Source organism: Orussus abietinus, unplaced genomic scaffold, assembly GCF_000612105.2.
Source record: "Orussus abietinus isolate OABI.00-Male unplaced genomic scaffold, Oabi_2.0 scaffold36, whole genome shotgun sequence".
Lineage (NCBI taxonomy): Eukaryota > Metazoa > Arthropoda > Insecta > Hymenoptera > Orussidae > Orussus > Orussus abietinus.
The window spans coordinates 834,328-856,663 of record NW_019394241.1 but is presented as its reverse complement, the minus strand read 5'-3'; positions in this window follow the sequence as shown (position 1 = coordinate 856,663).

The following is a 22,336-nucleotide window of genomic DNA, read 5'->3' as shown; positions in this document are numbered from 1 at the left end:
ATGTCATTTCGGTAAAGTAATGAAATTTTAATTATAATACATTTCTTCATGACAAATGAAATCTCATGAATTTCAGGACCTACTTTAGCGCCTCCACATCCACGTGGTGAAATTTCAAACGAATCGGTTCGCCCAATTCGGGGAATACTTTTACTAACGATAAATATTATAAAAAATGTATTTGGCCAAACTCTGTCGAGTCTCGTGGTATTTGATGCTTATACATTTTTTCTCAATCAATTAGTCCTCCGTGGGCCCGCTCGAACGAATGGTCTGACAGTGTGAGACAATTTTCTTTTTTTTTTGTTTTTGCTGCCACTTGTCGCCTGGGAATAGCAGGCTGAACGTTTCGAAGGGTTTTTACGGTCGCATTTATCCCTTCGTGGTTTGAAACTCGAGAAGGATGCCCTGGAGTATTAATTATCATGACTTCATCACGAGGATTTAACGTCCATTAGGAAGATAGATCGTGGCACGTTTTTCTCATAGAATTCTGGATCCTCTTGATCAGTTGACGAGCGATTTCCTTGGCCCTTTAATTCAATTATTTAAAAATGTGTAGTCTGTTCCTCAGGTACTGTAAATTAAACATTGACGTTCCCGATTAACGAAATACTCGCAAATTTCTCTGTCACCTATTCCACGTATTGAATTTTTTCTTAATGTCATTATTTATAGATGAACGGTAATAGCTTCATCAGCAATAAATTACGGTTTGTCCCAATAGCACGGCATTATTTTAGAACAATACACCGCCATTAGGAACTCCATGTTCACGTGGTGAAATTTCAAACTAATCGGTACACCTAAATCGGGGAATACTTTCAGCAACGATTTGACTTTTTTTATATACATATATATGTATATATAGGCTGACTCTTTTATATAACTGTAAGGGTAGGGAAGGAAAAGGAGGGGAAAAAAAAATCAGAGAACGAACTGCGAACGGTGAGGAGAGGCCGCAGGGGCGCACGCGCGCAACCACCTGTAAGACGATAAATAACGGAATCGCTGACAATGGCGAATCGCTCGGCCACATGCCATTCGCCGGGTAATTTAAATAAATTAACACAAAGGCTGGATCGCACGTGAAGGGACCCCCAGGGAGCAGGGCAAGAGGGGACACCTCTGGGTCGCTGAGGAGGAACACCCACGCGTCCCTGATGTGCCGGAGCGCCGTGTACCACGTTCATTTTTTCCCGGGATAATTACAGCTAATGGCAGTCGGCTGCTAGTGCGCACCGAGTCGTGTGTGCATTGTACGCGACGTTATGTACCATTATGCGCGTCGATATTTAATTTATCGACTGAATCGTTAAGTAGATTTACCCCTAGACTCCGTGCATGCTCCCATCGGGTGCCCGTTGATCGATGTCCGATTTAACAAGTTTCTCCCGCAGGATTGAGACGTTCCTTCGAAATGGACCTTTTATATGATATTTTATCTAGCGTTATCAGCTATCCGCAAACGCAGTCTTTCGGTTCAGGTGGAGTGGAACCCTCCTCAAATCAGTCGACTCGAATAAGATGGCGCAGGGGGTCCCTCTGTAGTCAATTAGGACCTCAGAAATCAGGAATTCAGAGGATTTCTGGAGATTTACTTGTTTTAAAATGAAGATTATATGTGCCTATAATTATGAAAGTGGTCTAAGTCATATATTTTTTGTTTCGAAATTACATTGAATTTAGTTTGAAATAATGTGGCGTGAAATAACTGATAAACTCATTTTTTTTTTCAATTTTGACTTGGACCACTTTCATAATTATGGGCACATATAAGGAATAGGAGCAAGGATTTTTGGTACTATGCCGGAAAATGACACGATTATGAATATTAAATTTCGCGATATTATCCTTTCTGGGAGATTTTTTAGTGAAGAAATGATGACCTTAGACGTCGCGTTAAATGGTCTTGGGGTTAAAATGAAGATTAAATAAAGAATAGGGGCAAGGATTTTTGGTACTATGCCGGAAAATGACACTATTGTGAATATTAAATTTCGCAATATTATCCTTTCTGCGAGATTTTTCAGTGAAGAAATGGTGACCTTAGACGTCGCGTCAAATGTTCTTGGGGTTAAAATGAAGATTAAATAAAGAATAGGGGCAAGGATTTTTGGTACTATGCCGGAAAATGACACTATTGTGAATATTAAATTTCGCAATATTATCCTTTCTGCGAGATTTTTCAGTGAAGAAATGGTGACCTTAGACGTCGCGTCGGGTGGTGTTCGGACCGCTTCTACACGTACGCGAGCAGTCGAGTGGAGGCCTTCGTCTGTCTCGTTCAAATTTACTGTTTACTGTTAGATTCTTTTTGTACGTGTACTTGGGAAGAAACTTTCTCCTATATAGTGCAGATCGGCTTAAGGCGAAGTGAAACACGTCGAGGAACTTGATCGACGTCGGTAAAAGAGGCTTTTCTAAATACCCACGTTGCCGACGTACGTTTTTATAGTGTCAGCCGTGTCGAATTATATCGAGTATTGTACTAAATCTGTGGTTTTCGTAGTTATTCTAAAAAATCGATAGATCGGTATCGAAATAATTGAAACCTTCGACGAACTATAGATCTTCCTCGAACGATCGTTATCCGACTATCGATAATCGTCCGGAAGAGGAGTGCTCGTGAATTATCGGGAATGCAAGACTCGCTTGCAGAAGTGAACGAGAGCCTCGTGACGATCTTCGGAAAATTATGCGTTACGTAAAGCCAGTTGTGAAGTTAATATATATACGTTTAAAATCGAATAGGAAAAAGAAAAAGATTTTGGAAATAATCTCGGATGCTAATAGGCTATTATAAAGCGAGGTGACATTAAGGTGGAGTGGAACTCCCCTCAAATCAGTCGACTCGAATAAGACACTTTTTTTAAGGGTGTTGGATAAAACCATCTGAAACTTTGAAAGTATTCTCTGAATCGGTACACCCAATTTGGGGAATACTTTCATTAACGATTTGACTTCTCATATATATACATAGGCTGACTCATATCACTTTCAGTGAAGAAATGACGTCAGAAAAAAATAAAGCAGAAAAGAGAAAAATACATGTCTGCAGTTCGTAATTTTAGTAAGGACTACATACGCTATGAGATAATGATTTTTAATTTAATTGTTTGGAATCCCATTCGATAAAATCTCTTTCATATCACTTTCAGTGAAGAGGTGACGTCAGAAAAAAATAAAACAGAAAAGAGAAAAATACATGTCTGCAATTCGTAATTTTAGTAAGGACTACATACGCTATGAGATAATCAATGATTTTTAATTTAATTGTTTGGAATCCCATTGGATAAAATTTGGTATTGGGACGAAATAATATAAGGATTGCTAGTTACAGTTTGGATAAAATTGAGGTATACGAGAATAACTGCAAGTTTATGAGGCGTCACCGGTAACGAGGTCTCAATGAACTTCCGGAAAAGCACGGATAAATTGTGCAGACCTTCGGACAGGGTGAACGGTGCTCGAGTTTTTAGTTTATGCATCAAGGACGATTCTTTGGTAAATGACTACGAGTATAATTACACGGAAGATGTTGACAGGACCCGATGTTAAGAATTTATTGCAGTTCCTACTTGATATTTAATTAATACGTGTAATTCATTCCAGAGTCGGTAGAGAGCCTTTGAAGAGATAGAGTTGATGTACAAAGATTTACTGACTTTCTTAAGGTGAAGTGAAACACGTCGAGGAACTTGTCCCACGTCGGTAGAAAAAGGTTTCTCTAAATACCTACGGTGCCGACGTACGTTTTTATATTGACAACTGTGTCAAATTATATCGAGTATTGTACTAAATGGCGTACATCTGTCGTTTTCGTACAATAATTGTAAAGAAATTGAAGTAAAACTCCAGAAACCCTCTGAATTCATAATTTCTGAGGCCCTAATTGACTACAGAGGACACCCTGCGCCATCTGTGATTTCCGTGCCAACTAAAGTTTCACTCCAAGACCTTGAATTACCATCGTTTTAGCACAGAAACGCATAAGACACTTTTTTTTACCTTTATCTCGTACAATCTCTCAAAAGGCGACCGATTAATTTCAGATGATGTGAGAAAATAATAATTTTTCCTATTTTCGAGGAGTGTTAGTAAAGTAATAATGGTTTATTCGTTTTCTATTAACATCCACATAAGATTGTGAATCACTTCCTGTGTGATATAAAAATTGAAAACTCCGTATAAGAATTTCTTAAAAAAAATTAAAATCTGTTACATGCACGAAAACATTCGATAAGAATTATTTTTTAGCATCATCGTATTTCACGAGATAGTTAACAGATACATAGTTTAGTGGCACGAGTTCAGAACTCCAAGGACTATGTACATGAAAGAAGATATTGTACCTTTGAATACTGTGTACTAACAATAAGGCTAAAATGATGCTCTATCACGAATTGGACATTTTGATATACACCATTTGACAATGAATTTACAACGAGATGCAGTTTTAATTTCTGATAGTTCAGATGGTGTATGCTAGTTCAAACTGCATATTGTTTTATGTATACTCATAAATGTCATATAAAACGATATAGGGAATCTAAGATCTTATCGCGAGCAAGCGTCGGGGTTGAGTGTTTTATTACCATGATTTGAATTTTCATATATTACCAAACCCTGTAACCCCCAGGTTTGCATCGATCTCACAAGATTTTCAAAAAGAAAGTATTTAAATTATCAAAATAGATTCCTTTCCAAGAATTTTCTTGACATGATTTCGATGAGACTGATTCATCCGCGCGTGAATTCCGTAAACCAAAAAAGGATACTTAAAAAAAAAAAACGAACGTCGATTTCTTTATAATTATTGTACGAAATCGACATATACAGTACGCTAATTAGTACAATACTAGATATAATGCGACACAGCTGTTAATATAAAAACCAACGTCGGCAACGTAGCTATTTAGAAAACCCTTTTTTACCGACGTCGAACAAGTTCTTCGATGTTTCACTTCACCTTAGAGTTTGGCTTCGTTTCTACCTCCATCCAGTTGAAAAAAAAAAAAGAAAATAATTTATATTTATTAATGCCTCGAGGACAACGAAGCGCCGAAGGAATCTCTTACGTGGGCGGTAATTCCCGGAATCGTACGGAAGAGGTCGGATAAATCGGAGATTGGCAAATCGCCTTGCTCGAGTCTCACGGCTACTGCTCTTAGAGTTGCATCTTGAATCATTCAAATGTAGCAACGCACAATGACCACATGCGTGAATCACCGTGTAATGTCGTCCGCGTCGCTCTCTAGCCGCGCTTTTACCGCCGCTTCTTGTCGGCGTTGTTGCAATCACTGCTCCATTCCCACGGTTAGGACTCACTTCGCAATTGCAACAATGCAGAAATAACTGGGATCGATGGAATCGCGATGGCTGCTCCCGAGAAGCGCGTCCCTCTGAATGCTCCTTGGTCGAATGATCAGGGTCCATATTAAAACCACGTCACCCTGACCCTGAGAAAATGGTTCTATTGTGACGATTAAAATATTGTTTTATGGGAAACATAATACAGTATAGATGTAAAAAATATTTGTTCGAAAAATTGTATAAGGTATCATACGATAATAAGGAAGCTCCTTGGTCGAATGATCAGGGTCCATATTAATACCACGTCACCCTGACCCTGAGACAACGGTTCTATTGTGACGATCAGATTGTTTTATGGGAAACATAATACAGTATAGATGTAAAAAATATTTGTTCGAAAAATTGTATAAGGTATCATACGATAATAAGGAAGCTCCTTGGTCGAATGATCAGGGTCCATATTAATACCACGTCACCCTGACCCTGAGACAACGGTTCTATTGTGACGATCAGAATATTGTTTTATGGGAAACATAATACAGTATAGATGTAAAAAAATTTTTCTAGAAGAATTGTATAAGGTATCATACGATAATAAGGAATGAATGCTCCTTGGTCGAAGGATCAGGGTCCATATTAATACCACGTCACACTGACCCTGAGAAAACGGTTCTATTGTGACGATTAGATTATTGTTTTATGGGAAACATAATACACTATAGATGTAAAAAACATTTTTCTCGAAAAATTGTATAAGGTATCATACGATAATGAGGTCCCCAGGCACGGCGGAACGTGGAATATCCGTAAATTAATCGTATATAAATGTTTATTGAACGTATGTAAGATATATATAGACATTTATGAAGTCTATTGTAGATCCACAAAAAGGCTAGATGTCCGGACATGGTACGTAATGTATAAATATATCGTAGATATCTACAATAGATGGTCTGTAGATATTCATACGTATTTGTAAAGAAAAATTAAATTCATAACACTTTAAAATACGTCTTTTAACTATATTAATGAGATATGAGGAAGGATCGGAAGTTGATCCTGCCGGTCATGTTACTTGACTTTTCGAGCATCCCGAACCCTTTACCTTGATTTGTGGGTCCTCAGGGTTGATTTCGCCGACCGTGGTCATCGATTCTTCTCGATCGTTTGAAACCGTAGAATTTCTCCTTCGGGTATCGATCGTAACTCGAATGACCGGAACATTGGGGTTCATCACGGACGGATTCGGTGTCGGCCCTTCCGGATCCTCCAGATCCGGCCAATCCCTTAGACCATACGTATCTAGACCTCGCATTAGACCTCCTACCCCAGATTTTTAATACATATATATAATAAGCAGAATGACTTTAACTGTGTGGGTGAATCATCGAGACACGTGGTACGTACATTCGTTTACCCTTACCACTGCAAGGCGGTCAATAGAAATACATGGTCTAAAATTCTGATTGGGTCCATGTGTTATTCAAGTTTACCCCTTTAACTGGTGTGCGAGGTCTAGATATTTCCGGTCTAAGGCCAATCCGCGAAAAGTCCAACGGAAGCGGATCGAAGGAGGGACGGAGAGGTTAGGTCGGTCTGAGAAAAATCGAGGGGCAGCGCGAGAATGCCCGGGGCCCCAGAAAACCGACGAGGGTCCGGGGACGAAAGTAGCAGTCCTATTCCGGAGGTGGGCTCGAGAAGGAGCCCGGAAAGAGGAGGTGGCGAGGAGGAGGCCGGGAGAGTAACGCAGGAGCAAAAGGCAGAAAACACCGGTAGGCAGTTTTGTAGCTGTTTTTATCAGCTTCTGGGCATCGGGGGTCCAGGCGGACGCCGGGACGCATCTTGGGGGGCTCGTGTGGGAACGTACGTCTCTTTAGCAGCGCCCCCTTCCCCCGGCCGGCCCCTCGGTGCCCGAGCAGCCAACTTCTCTTCCTTCTTTTACTTTCATTTATCCTCGGTGCCCGGGCTCTTCGCGTTCGCCAGTCCCGGCGACTTGTTCGGCCCCCCTACCGCCACCCCTCTACAACCAGGACCTCTCGCTCCGCTTCCCCGTGGGCCTCCTCGTGCCCCTTCCCTCTCTCTCTTTTTCTCTCTCCTCCTTCTCTCGGGCGAGGGTCATCGGGGTCACCCTCCGCGGTGCATCGCTACGTGGTGCCCTATATTTACGCACGGTAAGAGCACCCTCGAGAGGTGGGCCCCTGGGAACGGGGTAGGGGCTGCTCAATAAGCGCCGGCCGAGAGGGCCCATCTTAAGCTCCGTTCACCCTACCGACCGGCCACTTCCAAGCCCAAGGGGTCAGAGACTTTCCGAGCCGGCGAATCTGTCCTATATCGAAAGGTTTCTTCGTTTTGCCTACACTTTGTACATTTTTAGGAAAAATGTACCCTCTGGTGTTCCTTGGGCCCCTGAGAACGGGGTGGGGCTGCTCAATAAGCGCCGGCCGAGAGGGCCCATCTTAAGCTCCGTTCACCCTACCGACCGGCCACTTCCAAGCCCAAGGGGTCAGAGACTTTCCGAGTCGGCGAATCTGTCCTATATCGAAAGGTTTCTTCGTTTTGCCTATACTTTCTACATTTTTACGAAAAACATTTTTACGAAAAACCCTCTGGTGTTCCTTTTGGCGGAAGTGACGCGGACGTCGCTGTTAGTTTCGGCATCTACACCGGGTGTACACTTTCTCAACACTTTCTACCCTCGACCCCGAGCGAGGGCAAGATGTTATAAAAGTGTAGGTCGTGAATTGTAATGCTCCGTCGCGCGCTTGTAAATGCTCGGAAATATACCTTTTCCATCATACGAATACAGAAAACGTACCCACAAAACAAATGAATTCGACGGACATCATGAGTAAGTGTTCATCATCAGCATTGTAAATGTTTATCAGAAGTTTTGAAATAAATATTTTCTTACGTGAAACATATTTTTCATGTGTGTTTTATACGCGCTTGTAGGTGCTCGGAAATATGTCGGAAATACGAAACGGTCAAAGGGCCACGAAGATAAGCGGTTAGCTCGTAAATGGAGGTATTAATCAGGGATGGGATCCTAAGAGCCAGTTTATCTTCAGGATCGCTAATTTATCTGAGTTTAGATCGTTGACTTCTCCAACGAGAGTCCAGAGGGAACGAGTGGAGTGGTCGATGTGAACGGAGCCTAATCTCGTACGGGAGACCTCATGCGAGATGCCGCGGTGTGGTCGCAATGGCGAACCTTACGGGGATCCTTGATGAAAAATCTACGGTATCTGAGGTACGGATCCGTCGAACAATGGGATATCGTCGGATGGACTCGATTCGAGTAGACAATTACCGAATTACGAGCGCATCGTACTTAAGGGGTAAAGTGTATGCTAGTACACCGCGGAATGTTACTTTTTTCTTCTACCACGGAATGCTATCACTGAATTATCGATCTGGAGATCGAAAGTAATTTCTTGACGATCTTCCTCCTTGGGGTTTGCTGCTCTCTAGACTGTTAAAAAGATTCATATAGTTCATACACTTTTAGTACATAAGGTTGCAGTAAAATTATTTATTTCATGCCTTAACAGTGAATTAGTACACATGTATTATGAAATTCTAAGTAAATTTATAATTTTATAACACCGTGATGTAATTCTGTGAATTTCCGGAGGGAAATTATAAATTGATATTTCAATTTTATCATCATAAGTTTATTTTTGAAGAAATTTAATCGACAGATGACAAGTGTCGATGGTACTGGCGGAGATGCATTGTAGCAACATTCTTGAAACGTTTAATATCAAGCACAGATCAACCCAAATTTCTAACATATATTATAAATTTATTACACATATGTGCCCATAATTATGAAAGTGGTCCAAGTCAAAATTAAAAAAAAAAAAATGAGTTTATCAGTTATTTCACGCCATATTATTTAAAAGGAAATTAATTCAATGTAATTTCGAAACAAAAAATATATGACTTAGACCACTTTCATAATTATGGGCACATATGTACTTCGAATACACATTTTATTTGAAAATATTTTATAAAGTTAGTATACCATGTCCCAATGAAACTTCCCACGAGAATGTTATAAAATTATAATATTTTCTTTAACAGGGTAGAAATGCTTCTTTTCGTCGCTTCGCCCCCTGGAATTATCTTTCTCTTCCTCTTGCGACGGAGGCAATATTTTTAACGAACGCAATGAAATCCCAGATTTAGTCGATTCGCCGACTCCGAGGTATATGCGAACATGTGTTCCTACGAAGGAAGGGGAGGACAAAGTTGGGCGAACCGAATGCGTTCGGGGTCCTATCGGTTTCTTTTGACGAGTTTCCCCTTTTACGTGGCGCTTCCCTGTCCCTTGACTTCCTTCGACTTGGCCCCTTCCCACACTGTAGCTATAAAAATGACGAGGGCTGCTCGCGCCGCTCAGAAAGGACTTTTATTTCGCCGCGCGTCGGTCTCTCACACGATTTTGTCTCCACGAGACCGCCGGCAAAACAGCTCCATTCACGAGCCCATTTCATTCACTGGCCTCGGATCCGAGCTCGAATTACGCCGCCGTGAATTAGACTTTTTTACTTCCCTTCCCGTTACGTCGTTGCAACTTTTTCCACAAGCTGCCGGTAAGAAGTCCAGTTTTTCTAGGCTCTTACGCATCGAGGACTTCAAAGGGACTGGGATAAAGATGACGTCGATCGAGCCATACAGATTTTGAGGAGACCGTTTTTTCTTCCGTTGCCATCATTTTTAAATAGTCACGCTTATATATTCAATATATCACGATTCGTTCTAAGATGTTCTTAGGCTTAAGGTGATATGAAAGTGTGATATATCCGTACCAAAAAGTCCAAATATTTATACAACTTTTTGTCCAATCTGGGTGCACCGAATTATCCGAAACTTTAACACGTGATTACGGCGACTCTAAGGAAGAACGCAAATTTCATTTTACGAAGAAAAATATATTTTATTGGTCCTTGTCCGAGATAAATGCAACATTTTTTTTTCAAAAATGAAACTTCACGAGCAGTGCGTTCTTCCTTAGAGCCTCCATAATCACGTGGTAGATTGCCAGATAATTCGGTGTACCCAGTTTGGAGAACGCTTTTATAAATATTTTGAATTTTTGGTACGTATATATCACACTTTCATATCACCTTAAGAAGAGATCTCCCCTTAAAATGAAGAAACACCGATTTTTCTCCATTTCGAGGGAATTTCATCGATGAATCTCCTTTTGGACGCTGACTCCCGTGGACTTTTTTCAAGAACTGGTTCATAATGCACTCGACCCCGATTGTTCATATTCATCGCGAGTCCGGTTATTGAAATCGAGCGTTCAAGAGTCGACTCCACCCCGTCACTTTCGTTTCTCATATCAGTCTTCGATAATTGGATGTCGATCGAAATATAAGAGCTCGGCGCCATTTTGGTTCTGGTGTGTTAAGTAAAAAAAAATTTGTTTAAAAAATCCAAATAATGAAAGGACCAGGATAATTCCTAAATGCTCACGAGTAATGTGTCAAACTTTCCGGCACTTCTATCCAAAACCCTTAAAAAAAAAGTGTTTTATAAAAAACGACTAATTTAAGGGGCATTTCACTTCATCTTAAGAAGAGATCTCCCCTTAAAATGAACAAACACGGATTTTTTCCTCCATTTCGATGGAATTTCATCGATGAGTCTCCTTTTAAGGCTGTTGGACGCTGACTCCCGTGGACTTTTTTCAAGAACTGGTTCATAATGCACTCGACCCCGATTGTTCATATTCATCGCGAGTCCGGTTATTGAAATCGAGCGTTCAAGAGTCGACCCCACCTCGTGATTATGCCAAGGTTGCGGGAGGACGTTAGACGTTCGAAATTTACGATTGGATTGAAATTCCGCGAGCGGAAAACCGAGGAGCCCCGTTTAGGTCAAGTCGGATCACCGGGGGATGCTCCGGCGGGGCGGCGAGGGATTCGCCGTGGCACGAAATGTGTATCGAAACCCCATTGTTGTTGAGTTATGCGCAGGTCGTAGGGTCAGGGAAGATGAGAGAGCCTGATTCGATTTTGATTTACCGCGAGGCGCAATGCGTTCCGATGCACACGCGGGATTAATCGGCCCGGTGGATTAGAACGAGATCTCCTTCGATGACCGCGATCGCTCGGATCTTATCTTCTCCAATTAGGAATAGCCATGCTGATTAGGGAACAAAAAAAGGAGCTAATTTGCGGATAATTCCATCGTTAAGTTCGTAACCCATGACCGCGTAACGTGTTATTAGTCCGTCTACGAATTTCCTCATTTCATATGTACTTAGTGTACACTGTGAAAAATATTCATGCACATTTAGTACATAAGGTTGCAGGGAAATTATAAATTTGATGTCACGAATTTCCTCATTTCATATGTACTAAGTGTACACTGTGAAAAAAATGCATGCACTTTTAGTACATAAAGTTGCAGGGAAATTATAAATTTGATGTCTTAATAGTGAATTAGTAGTTAATAATGATTACGATTACTGGATAATTACATCGTTAAGTTCGTAACCCATGACCGCGTAACGTGTTATTATTCCGTCTTCCTTACGAATTTCCTCATTTCATATGTACTATTAATATTACTATCAGAATTTGTATTTGTAGGTCGTTCCTGATGGCGTTGCATAATCTAAAACTGATTCGGCAATGAGTCAGAAAAGTAGAAAACGATATAAACGATGTATATCGATGAATAAAAGATACGGAATTAAAAATAAGAAAAAATTATAAGAGGAATGAATGCTCCCGGAAAGAAATTATGTACTGTTGAATATTGGATTTATATACCGGTTTATTAAAAAAGGACGGAATTCATTATTGATCGCTAGTGGATTTATTTCCGTTTGCTTGAAAAATTCCGCGGACTTATTCCGGGTTTTGAAGGATTTATTACTATAATAGTGACAAATAGAAGCAATCGTGTCGTAAGTGGAATGGATAGAGACTGAATTAGCACCGCAGGTCTACTTGTTTAACATTTACCACATTACATATGTACTCGCTATAAAATGTTCGATATCGGTCATAACATTATGTGTAGAACGCGGTGAAATCTATTGTACGGGAAACATTTACGAAGGTCGTATAGGAAAATGCCCCCAGGGGGGTGTGAATTGTAAGTATCATTGTACAACGAGTTATGGTAATTTAATTTGCTTAATAGCTTTCATAAATTACAAAAACTATGAGGAAATCTAATCACCCGTTTCGTTTATCTGCAGGTAATACATGATCCCCGAAATATTCTTAATTTAATTCCTTGGAACGACTTACAAGCGGAAAAACATGAAAGTAATACGAGTATTAAACAAATTATGACAACTCGAAATTGTTCTCATTGACTGAAACATTTATAATGGAATTAAGATTTTGAATTTCGAAGTTTCGATACAGCGTTCTTTCAAAATGGCCGTTTCGAGATCCATCGCGACTTTCAAGCTAAAATACATGAAAGTAGTACGAGTATTAAACAAATTATGACAACTCAACAATTATCTTGATGACTGAAACGTTGATAATGGAGTTAAAATTTTGAATTTCGAAGTTTCTTGATGACTAAAACGTTGATAATGGAGTTTGGATTTTGAATTTCGAAGTTTCGATACAGCGTTCTTTCAAAATGGCCGTTTCACGATCCATCGCGACTTTCAAGGAGAAATACATGAAAGTAATTCCAGTATTAAATAAATTATGACAACTCGACAATTATCTTGATGACTGAAACGTTGATAATGGAGTTAGGATTTTGAATTTCGAAATTTCGATACAGCGTCCTTTCAAAATGGCCGTTTCGCGATCCACCGCGTATAAACGACTTCCAGTGGCTATACGAGTGTGCCACGTTCGCAAGGAATTCTTGGGATCGTCGTGTCTAGATTTCGCGTGAAAAATTGCTACCATGCGCACGAAGCTGAGGGAACGCGAGTCGGCGTAAATTAAACGTTTAGTTTCTTCGCCCCGGGTGCGTTCCCGGCGCTTGCGCAGCCGATATGCGTCCGGCGAGCGATTAGTAATTCAAATTTTCGCGCCTTTGCGTATCTCAATGCGTGCTTATGTTCATTCGGGACGGGAAGCAATTGCGGAAAACCTCTCTATTGCTTTCACGAACACCAGAAACCCCCTGAATTCATGATATCTGAGGCCCTAATTGACTACAGGGTGACACCCTGCGCCATCTGTGATTTCAATGTCAACTAAATTCTCCCTCCGAGACTTCATATTACCATCGCTTTAGCATAGCAGCTTATAAGACACTTTTTTTCCCTTTATCCCGTTAAAATGCGAGTTCGTCGATTATCAGAGTGTTCTAAATTGTTCTAAATTGTCCTAACACTTTCGTTTCTCTTATCAGACATTTCAATAATTGCATACTGATCGAAATATGAGAGCTCGGCGCCATATAGCTTCTGGTGTGGGCTGTTAAAAAATTTGTTTAAAAAATCCAAATTTTTAAAGTTTCAGGATAATACTTAGGAGCTCATGAGCCATGTCTCAACCTTTCAGACAGTTCTATTCAACACCTTTGAAAAAAAAAGTGTTATTCGAATCGACTAATTTAAGGGGGGTTTCATTTCACCTTAAGACAATATGTTGGGGCGAGCCAATGCGGAAGGGCAGTTCAAATTTTCCCGCCCCTCGGCGCCACGTGGCCGCGAGGCGTCCCGTCTCGATGTATAAATCACCGGTGATATCGGATTAATGGCGGCGGCGCAACGCGGGACTTTCGCAACTGGGAAAGACCCGAGCTCCCGGCGGCGTGCGTGTAAACCGGCTTAAGTAGCTACGCTGGTCACCGTTGCTTGGTAGGCGGTTGAGTAACTGCATCTCGGCTATTTCTTCTCTCTTTATATATATCTGCATACACCCGGCGACATTTCTTCGGCCGGTCGAAGAAAGAGTTATCGGAGGTTAAGAAGAAATTCAAAGAATGGCCGACAGATGCCCTTCGCGAGGGACGCTACTTTGGGACCTTGGATTGTTCGAGGGTGGTCGTCGAATGTTAATTTTAAGAGGAAAAGGGTCTAACTTTTGGTCGAAGAGATCATTGCAACTTAAATAAGAAGTTAACTATTTATTAAATAACAATATTTAATCCGGAGGATTTCTGGAGATTTACTTCGATCTCTTTATCATTATTGTACGAAAACGACAGATCGAGTACGCCATTTAGTACAATACTCAATATAATTCGTCACAGCTGTCAATATGAAAAAGAACGTCGGCAACGTAAGTATTCTTCGAAAAACCTTTTTTACCGACGCCAATCAAGTTTCTCAAGTTTCACTTCACCTTAAACATTAATCACCTTAGGAATTAAATTAGCAGAATATTTGAATGATTATAGTAAAAACGCTTTACCCTGAATTATTTATTCGCAAACAGAATTTTATTATATATATATCTTGTTTAATAAATAGTTGATATAATGATATTCTCTGCAGCCGACAAGGACGGCTACCGTATACAAACTGGAAAAATTCTTCAGATACCCTGTAATTGTTATTATATTTCTCTCTAAAAGTAACGGTAATTCATGGAGTGAGAGATTTCCTGCTCGGTGGTAATTTGTAATAATTACTAACGTGCACTACAAGCCTACAATTTTCTTAGAAGGTTGACAACTTTCAATGCTGACACTGTAGCATGTACTATGTTATTCTAAAAATAGTTTTGCAATTAATCTTTCCTCTTCTCTTTCGAAATCAGATTTCAGGGCGTTTCGGTCCTAAAAACAGATTTAGAAATAATTTATCCGTTGAAATGTTCATTGAAGATTTCTCAACTACGTCAAATGTCGAATTGCATTCATTACTCTTTTCTTTGTTCATAACGTCATCTGTCACTCCTGATTTAATCAATTTTAGTGAACGGTTGAAAAAGTATTTTCTTCGCTTAATTCTCAGAAGACTTTTGCAAAATTTTCTCCTCCTACTTTTCATTAGAAATATAATACGTAATTACAATTAACTGTACTCCAATTACGTGATATACATACCACTGGTTGAAAACCTATCTTCATTAGTAAACATAATCCTTTATTGAGAACGAAACATGAAATATTTTTTTGGCGAAATATCTTTCGTTACAGATTTTGCAGTGAAATTAATGAACAACCGCTAATGCCCGGTTTAAAATGCAGTTATATTTTCTGCATACATTTTACGAGCGTATTCCACTCCTAGTAACTTAATTATAATCCATCAATTACGAACTTTTATGAGTTCCTGCCTGGGTATATATTCCGTAGCATCAGTTAGTTATCCAAACGTTACACTTATCCGATATAAATCACCGAAGCGAAGGGTAAATCATGATAAAGTCAGGGTGAAAATAAAATCAAGGTCAGGCTGCACCGTAACGATAATCGATCGCGTAAGAGGTTTTCTTCATGGTGGATTGGATCGCGAGCTGAGATCGTGGCGGTATTGTGGTTCGTACTTGTTTCTGGCTAATATAAGGATGCATATCTGGGTAATCAGCTACGTATAATATCCGTAGATTACCTTGCGTACGTAAACGTATATTGCATTTGAAAAATGATGCTATACGCTATACTATTAAAAAAATGCATAAAATTCATACACATTTGGTACATAAGGTTACAGTAAAATTATAAATTTGATGTCTTAATAGTGAATATGTATATTATAAAATTCTAAGTAAATTTACAATTTTATAATATGAGGCTGGCTAATATGAGGATATATGACCGTATCTGGGTAATCAGTTACGTATAATATCCGTAGATTACCTTGCGTACGTAAACGTATATTGCATTTGTAAAATGATGCTCTAAAAACGTACTTCCGAGTATGAGATATATAATCATAATTTCATGCATATTCTGTACGCTCACTTTGTCAAATGATGTTCTGCCTTCCTGTAAATGCGTCGTCGATAATTATTTATTTAAAATAATTTTTAAATATTGGCGACATTGGGGGCAAATGTCATTTTTCACGTAGGTACCTACAGTAGATAAATACAAGAATATCTTCATAATCGAGTATACACTTTCGGATTGCATAACATCTGTGATCTGTGATTCTTTGTTGTCTAACTGCTGGTTCAACGCGTGATAAATTAATGAACCGAAGAATGAGACGCGATAAGATTGCGAGTTGAATCAAGGTCTCGTGAAATTCTAACGTTCTGTACATCGATCCAGAAAAAAACCTAACTATTCATTTCCGCTTTGTACCCAAGCACCGCGGAACGTGGAATATCCGTAAATTAATTGTATATAAATTATNATTTTTATATACGTTCAATAAACATTTATATACGATTAATTTACGGATATTCCACGTTGTTCAGGTCGACATCCGGGGAGTATGATCTGGCAGGTTCGTAACAGTTAGCCACGCTCGCGTAAGAGTAATTCTGAAAGGTCCAGCTCGATTCTTCGTCCTGACGTAAGGTGCGGAAATAAAAAGGAAAACGAAGTTTGCAGGTCGTCGAGTGCTCAATTGGCTGGAACGCTCGCTAAAAACGTCGAATTATTTGCGCACTTTCAGCCGTCATAAGAGTCGGCCTTGAACGAGCGTTTCAAAACATCTTTCTGGGAGGTGATCGGAAATCGATCATATCTATGCGCCGCATAGAATTTGGTTGAGATGAAAGAATCGAAAGTCCATGAAGGTGGAGTGGAACCCCCTTACGTCAGTCGAATCGAATAAAACACTTTTTTTTAAGGTTATTGGGTAGAACTGTCTGAAACTTTGACACGTGATTCGTGAGCATCTAGGAATTATCCTGACACTTTTGTTTATCATATTAGAGCCTTTAATAATTGGATATCGATCGAGAAACGAGAGCGGACGTCATTTTGATTCTGGTTTGGGCTAAATTAAAAAATTGTTGTCAAAATCCAAATTTTGAAAGTGTTAGGATAATTCCTAGGTGTTCACTAGTCATGTGTCAATGTTTTGGTCGGTTCTGTCCGATACCCTTAAAAAAAAGATTTGAGGGGTTTTCACTTTACCTTAACCTATTTGCATCATAAAGAAGTATGAAAAAAAATGGTCCTTATCACCAAATTTCAGGCTGAATGATAGTGATCAGTGAAATTGAGCGTATATATACGCTTCGATGATAGTGATTAGGAAAACTGGGCATATATATATACGCTAATCATGCAAATGGGTTAATTCTCGAATGGAAGAAATTTTGATGAGCTCACTTTAACTTACCCCATTTGCATCATAAAGAAGTATGAAAAAAATGGTCCTTATCACCAAATTTCAGGCTGAATGATAGTGACCAGTGAAATTGAGCGTATATATACGCTTCGATGATAGTGATCAGGACAACTGAGCATATATATATGCTAATTATACAAAATTTGTTAATTTCCGAATGGAAGAAATTTTGATGAGCTCACTTTAACTTACCCCATTTGCATCATAAACAAGTATGAAAAAAATGGTCCTTATCACCAAATTTCAGGCTGAATGATAGTGACCAGTAAAATTGAGCGTATATATACGCTTCGATGATAGTGATTAGGAAAACTGAGCATATATATACGCTAATCATGCAAATGGGTTAATTCTCGAATGTAAGAAATTTTGATGAGCTCACTTTAACTTACCCCATTTGCATCATAAAGAAGTATGAAAAAAATGGTCCTTATCACCAAATTTCAGGTTGAATGATAGTGACCAGTGAAATTGAGCGTGTATATATTCTTCGATGATAGTTATTAGGAAAACTGGGCATATATATATACGCTAATCATGCAAATGGGTTAATTTTCGAATGGAAACAACATCGGTGAGCTTATTTCGGATGGCTAGGTCTGGCTGGGATCAATGGCCAAATCAAACGCGCCTATCGGCGCGATTGGAGAAATCGGCCCGAAATTAGAACACGCCGTATATTTCCATTGCGCGGGTAATTCAAGCGCGGAATTCGCGGAGAATCGCAACACCTATCAGATCTGATTCAAGCCAGGTTTACACGAGTGCGGCACACGGCCGACCTTCGGGAAAAGTTTTGTACGACGCCTCGCGCGTGTGTCTAAATAAGCATTACGCGGGGGATTATTTATGTGGCTACGTGAATCAACGATATGCGAAGCTATTATCGTGTTCGCCAGTGCATGTGCAAGAGTAGATGCAGGTCTCTTTCTTAAAGTCTATTGGGTAAATCGTTTTGTTAATTTTATAAAATATTTTCAATCAACAGTTTCCAGCGTACCCGCTTTATGACAAGCGAAATCATGATCTTTTGTCAATGAATAACTCCTCTTTTTTGCTGGGAGAATTTTTATAAAAGGGACACTTTTCATCAAGAATATGCAGCGAGACTAAAATGGTTTTGAGGGTATCAAATCACATTAATATTTGGATTGATCTACCATAATATGTGATGTGATTAACAAAACACTGTTAACCAAAGAATTGAGTCATGACAACATAATATTTGGTTGTCCTTATAATGACCATAATATTCGAGGTGATTAATAAAATGTTGTTAATTAAAGAATTGAGTGATAACAATGAGGCACTTTTTGTGTGGTCCATATAATGACCACGTTCTATGGTTGAGCCAACAAAAATTCAATGATTCAACCGAAATTAGTCTGAGTGTAAGAAGAGTTTTGATTTTTTAATGCTTTTAACAGATACGAAATTGCGCAAATCGGCCGATTTTGGGGGTGCTGATTTCATATGAGCGGTTTGAGATTTCGTTTTATCTGAATCACGTATCCGAAGAAGGAAGTTCGCTCCGATTCGGGTTCAGCGAGTAGGCTGTTACTTCGGAATTTCACATGCATTGAACCTTTTGGTGTGTCTTTTGTTGTTCGGATTTACTGAAGATCGCCATGTATTTATGCTCGTTGCGAGTCCTTCCATAAAAAAAAAAAAAAAAATGCGGAACGAACAGACACGCCCGTGCGTTTCTATGCATGTGCTTGAAAACGGACAATACAATGATCAAAGTCCTTCGAGTCGAATTGAATCTCGGCTGTTACCAATTCTCCCTTCACTTTGGAGTTAAACGATCAACTTGTCGAGGACTTTTTGCTCCTTGGTCATTTTCGACTCGATTCGACCACTCGTAGAAATAAACGAGGCGTGGCCGCCCAGTTGAAACCTGACCACTTGTTGCATCTTAATAAAAATAAAAAAAAACTCCAAAAGATATGACTCTCAGCAAACGTTTTTTTATCAAAACCCCATGAAATTGAAATATCAAATGAAAGCTATAGGAGGTGCATGTAATATTTCTGAAATTGGTAATAGCGTTAGAAAGAAAAGTACTCCGGGCAAGTTGACCAACAGCGTCGACGTGCATAAATAACTTTTTCTTGAATTATTTGCAGAAGATTTAAGAATCTTGGACCGCAACTGTTGTGCTGAATGTACATCCTACATTTCAATGTATACGTTTGAAAATTCTCATTGTCTTACAATTAAGTATTACCGAAAATGTTGCTTGCCGCGGTCTCCCATAAATTTAGTCCAGATTTCATTTTGCGTAAAAATCTCCAGATTAATAATGAAAAAATAATAATTTTACTAATAAAAATTAATAAAAATCTCAGGACGCTGTCTTCGACGAAAGAACATCTGCGTCTCCTGTGTGTGTTACTTGAAATATTCAAATACACGACAGACGATCAACGAGGCAATCGAATAAACCCCAATAAACGTATTCAAATGAACAGCGGAAACCCAGGTTTCCACATTTTTATTACATCCTTCCATTAACATCACCACAAAACGCGTTTAAAAATATTCTCTCGCAACTCTCCTTCTTCGGGATAAATTTCCAAAAAGTTTTTTGAAAACTCGATTTAACGAATAAACTGTTGATGTATTATCTATCATTTGAAAGTACTGCCGTTGTTACATGACGCGCCAAAAATTGATTTAAAAGGCAAATTTTGTAGGAGCGAAAACATGTATGAATATATTTTCTTAATTCCTCGCGAAGGACCGAAGCTTTGATAAATCGCGACATCGGGAAATGATAATCTCGCCGTAATTGCTCTCTTCTCGCCAGTATTGCGGGGGAACGATATAGACATCCTGGAAAATCGATCGATAGGTACGTCTCTTTTTTCTCGTCATTATATCTCTCTTGGACGCAGCCTCATCTCTCCTCGCATCTTCCTTCTTCTCTGTCTTTAGCGAAGGTACCAGCGCTCCGAGGGTCAGAGGTACCATCGCGATGTGTATCGTTATGATTCACTGGTAGTCCCCCCTGGAGCACAGGAATGATTTTTTCAAGACCCTCGTATCTCGATCACCTATAGGGACGGAAGATCATCCGGTTTCTCGGGGACTCCCGGAAAATTCGTGTCTCGTATGACTACAGAGAATATCATTGTTCCATCGCTCATCCCCAAGTATGAAAATAATATTGCTTAAACATTTGTTTTCGTACATATAAATACTGGTCGTATAACGAATTCGAAAATTTACCCGACAAAGTTTGTGAACATTTTTGGAAATTATACCAAAATGCATACTTGAACGTATGGTATTGTTATTACATCGCTCATCCCCAAGTAGGAAAATAATATTGCTTAAACATTGGTTTTCGTACATATAAATACTGTTTGTATAACGAATTCGAATATTTACCCGATAAAGTTTGTGAACATTTTTGGAAATTATACCAAAATGCATACTTGAACGTATGGTATTGTTATTACATTGCTCATCCCCAAGAAGGAAAATAATATTGCTTAAATATTGGTTTCGTACATATAAATACTGGTCTCATTTTTTCATCACAGCTAAGACATATCTCAGATTGATATACATATTTTTTTGTAGTCATTTTAGCACATTGGTTTAGAATCTCGCTTTTTATTCGAAATCATTGAAAGATACCTTGTAACTTTCTCGGAAAATAAATATTAAATACCTGGCCAACATTATTTGATTGCATTGATATATGTACACCAATTTTGAGGAATTGTAAATGATAGCGCCCCGAACTTGGCAATAGTTTAATGTATCTAATTACAAGGACACGAGGCAGGCAAGCACTTTTATCTCAGTGGTTAGTAATTTACAGATCGCAACAATATCCTTTCGAAAATGGCGTGGTACAAAGTAATCATTAAACGGTTGCTACGTCCCTTTTTCTTAGATTGTGATCATACAGGTAACTGTTTTTTCTGTAAGTAGTAATTGGGTAGGCGTGACCGTAAACATTGAGTAATACTCTGATAGACGGCGCCATTGACTAAGCTTCCGGCGTGACAAAAAATGGCATACATTATAGTGTCTATCGAAGCTTAAGGTGATATGAAAGTGTGATATATACATAACAAAAAATAAAATTATTTATAATATCGTGATATATGCGCACCAAATAGTCAAGATATTTATAAAACTTTTCTCCAAACTGGGTGTACCGAATTATCTGAAATTTTAACATATGATTATGGAGGCCCTAAGTAATAACGCACTGCTCGTGAAATTTCATTTTTCGACAAAAATTTTGCATTTTTGTCTCGAAGAACCAAGAAAGGATTTTTTTTTCCAAAAATGAAATTTCACGGGCAGCGAGCCTCCATAATCACGTTAAAGATTCAGATAATTCGGTGCACCCAGTTTGGAGGAAAATTTTTTAATATTGTGACTTTTTATTATGCATATACCACACTTTCATATCACCTTAAGAAGGATGCAGCATTATCATGAAACGTTACACCGCTCTCGGGGTATTCTCGGATCGATCCCCAATAAGAATTGATTTTACAGGATCGATCTTAATTTATTGGTAGAAACATTTTACGCAAGCATTAACGCAGTCTACCTACCGAGGGGCTCTTTACGTGCATACATAATTTCACCAAGTTGCAGAGGTACGCTGATGCAATTACCAATTAAGCGCTTAAGAGAATGATAATTTCCTCTCCCGCAGCGAGAGGGAATTCCTGATAATTGGCATATCGAATCTGGTTCCAGGATTAACCAAGAAAGTATAGGGACGCATTCCAAATCGATGACATCTCTAGGTCAACTCATATCCTTGTCGATTAATGAAGG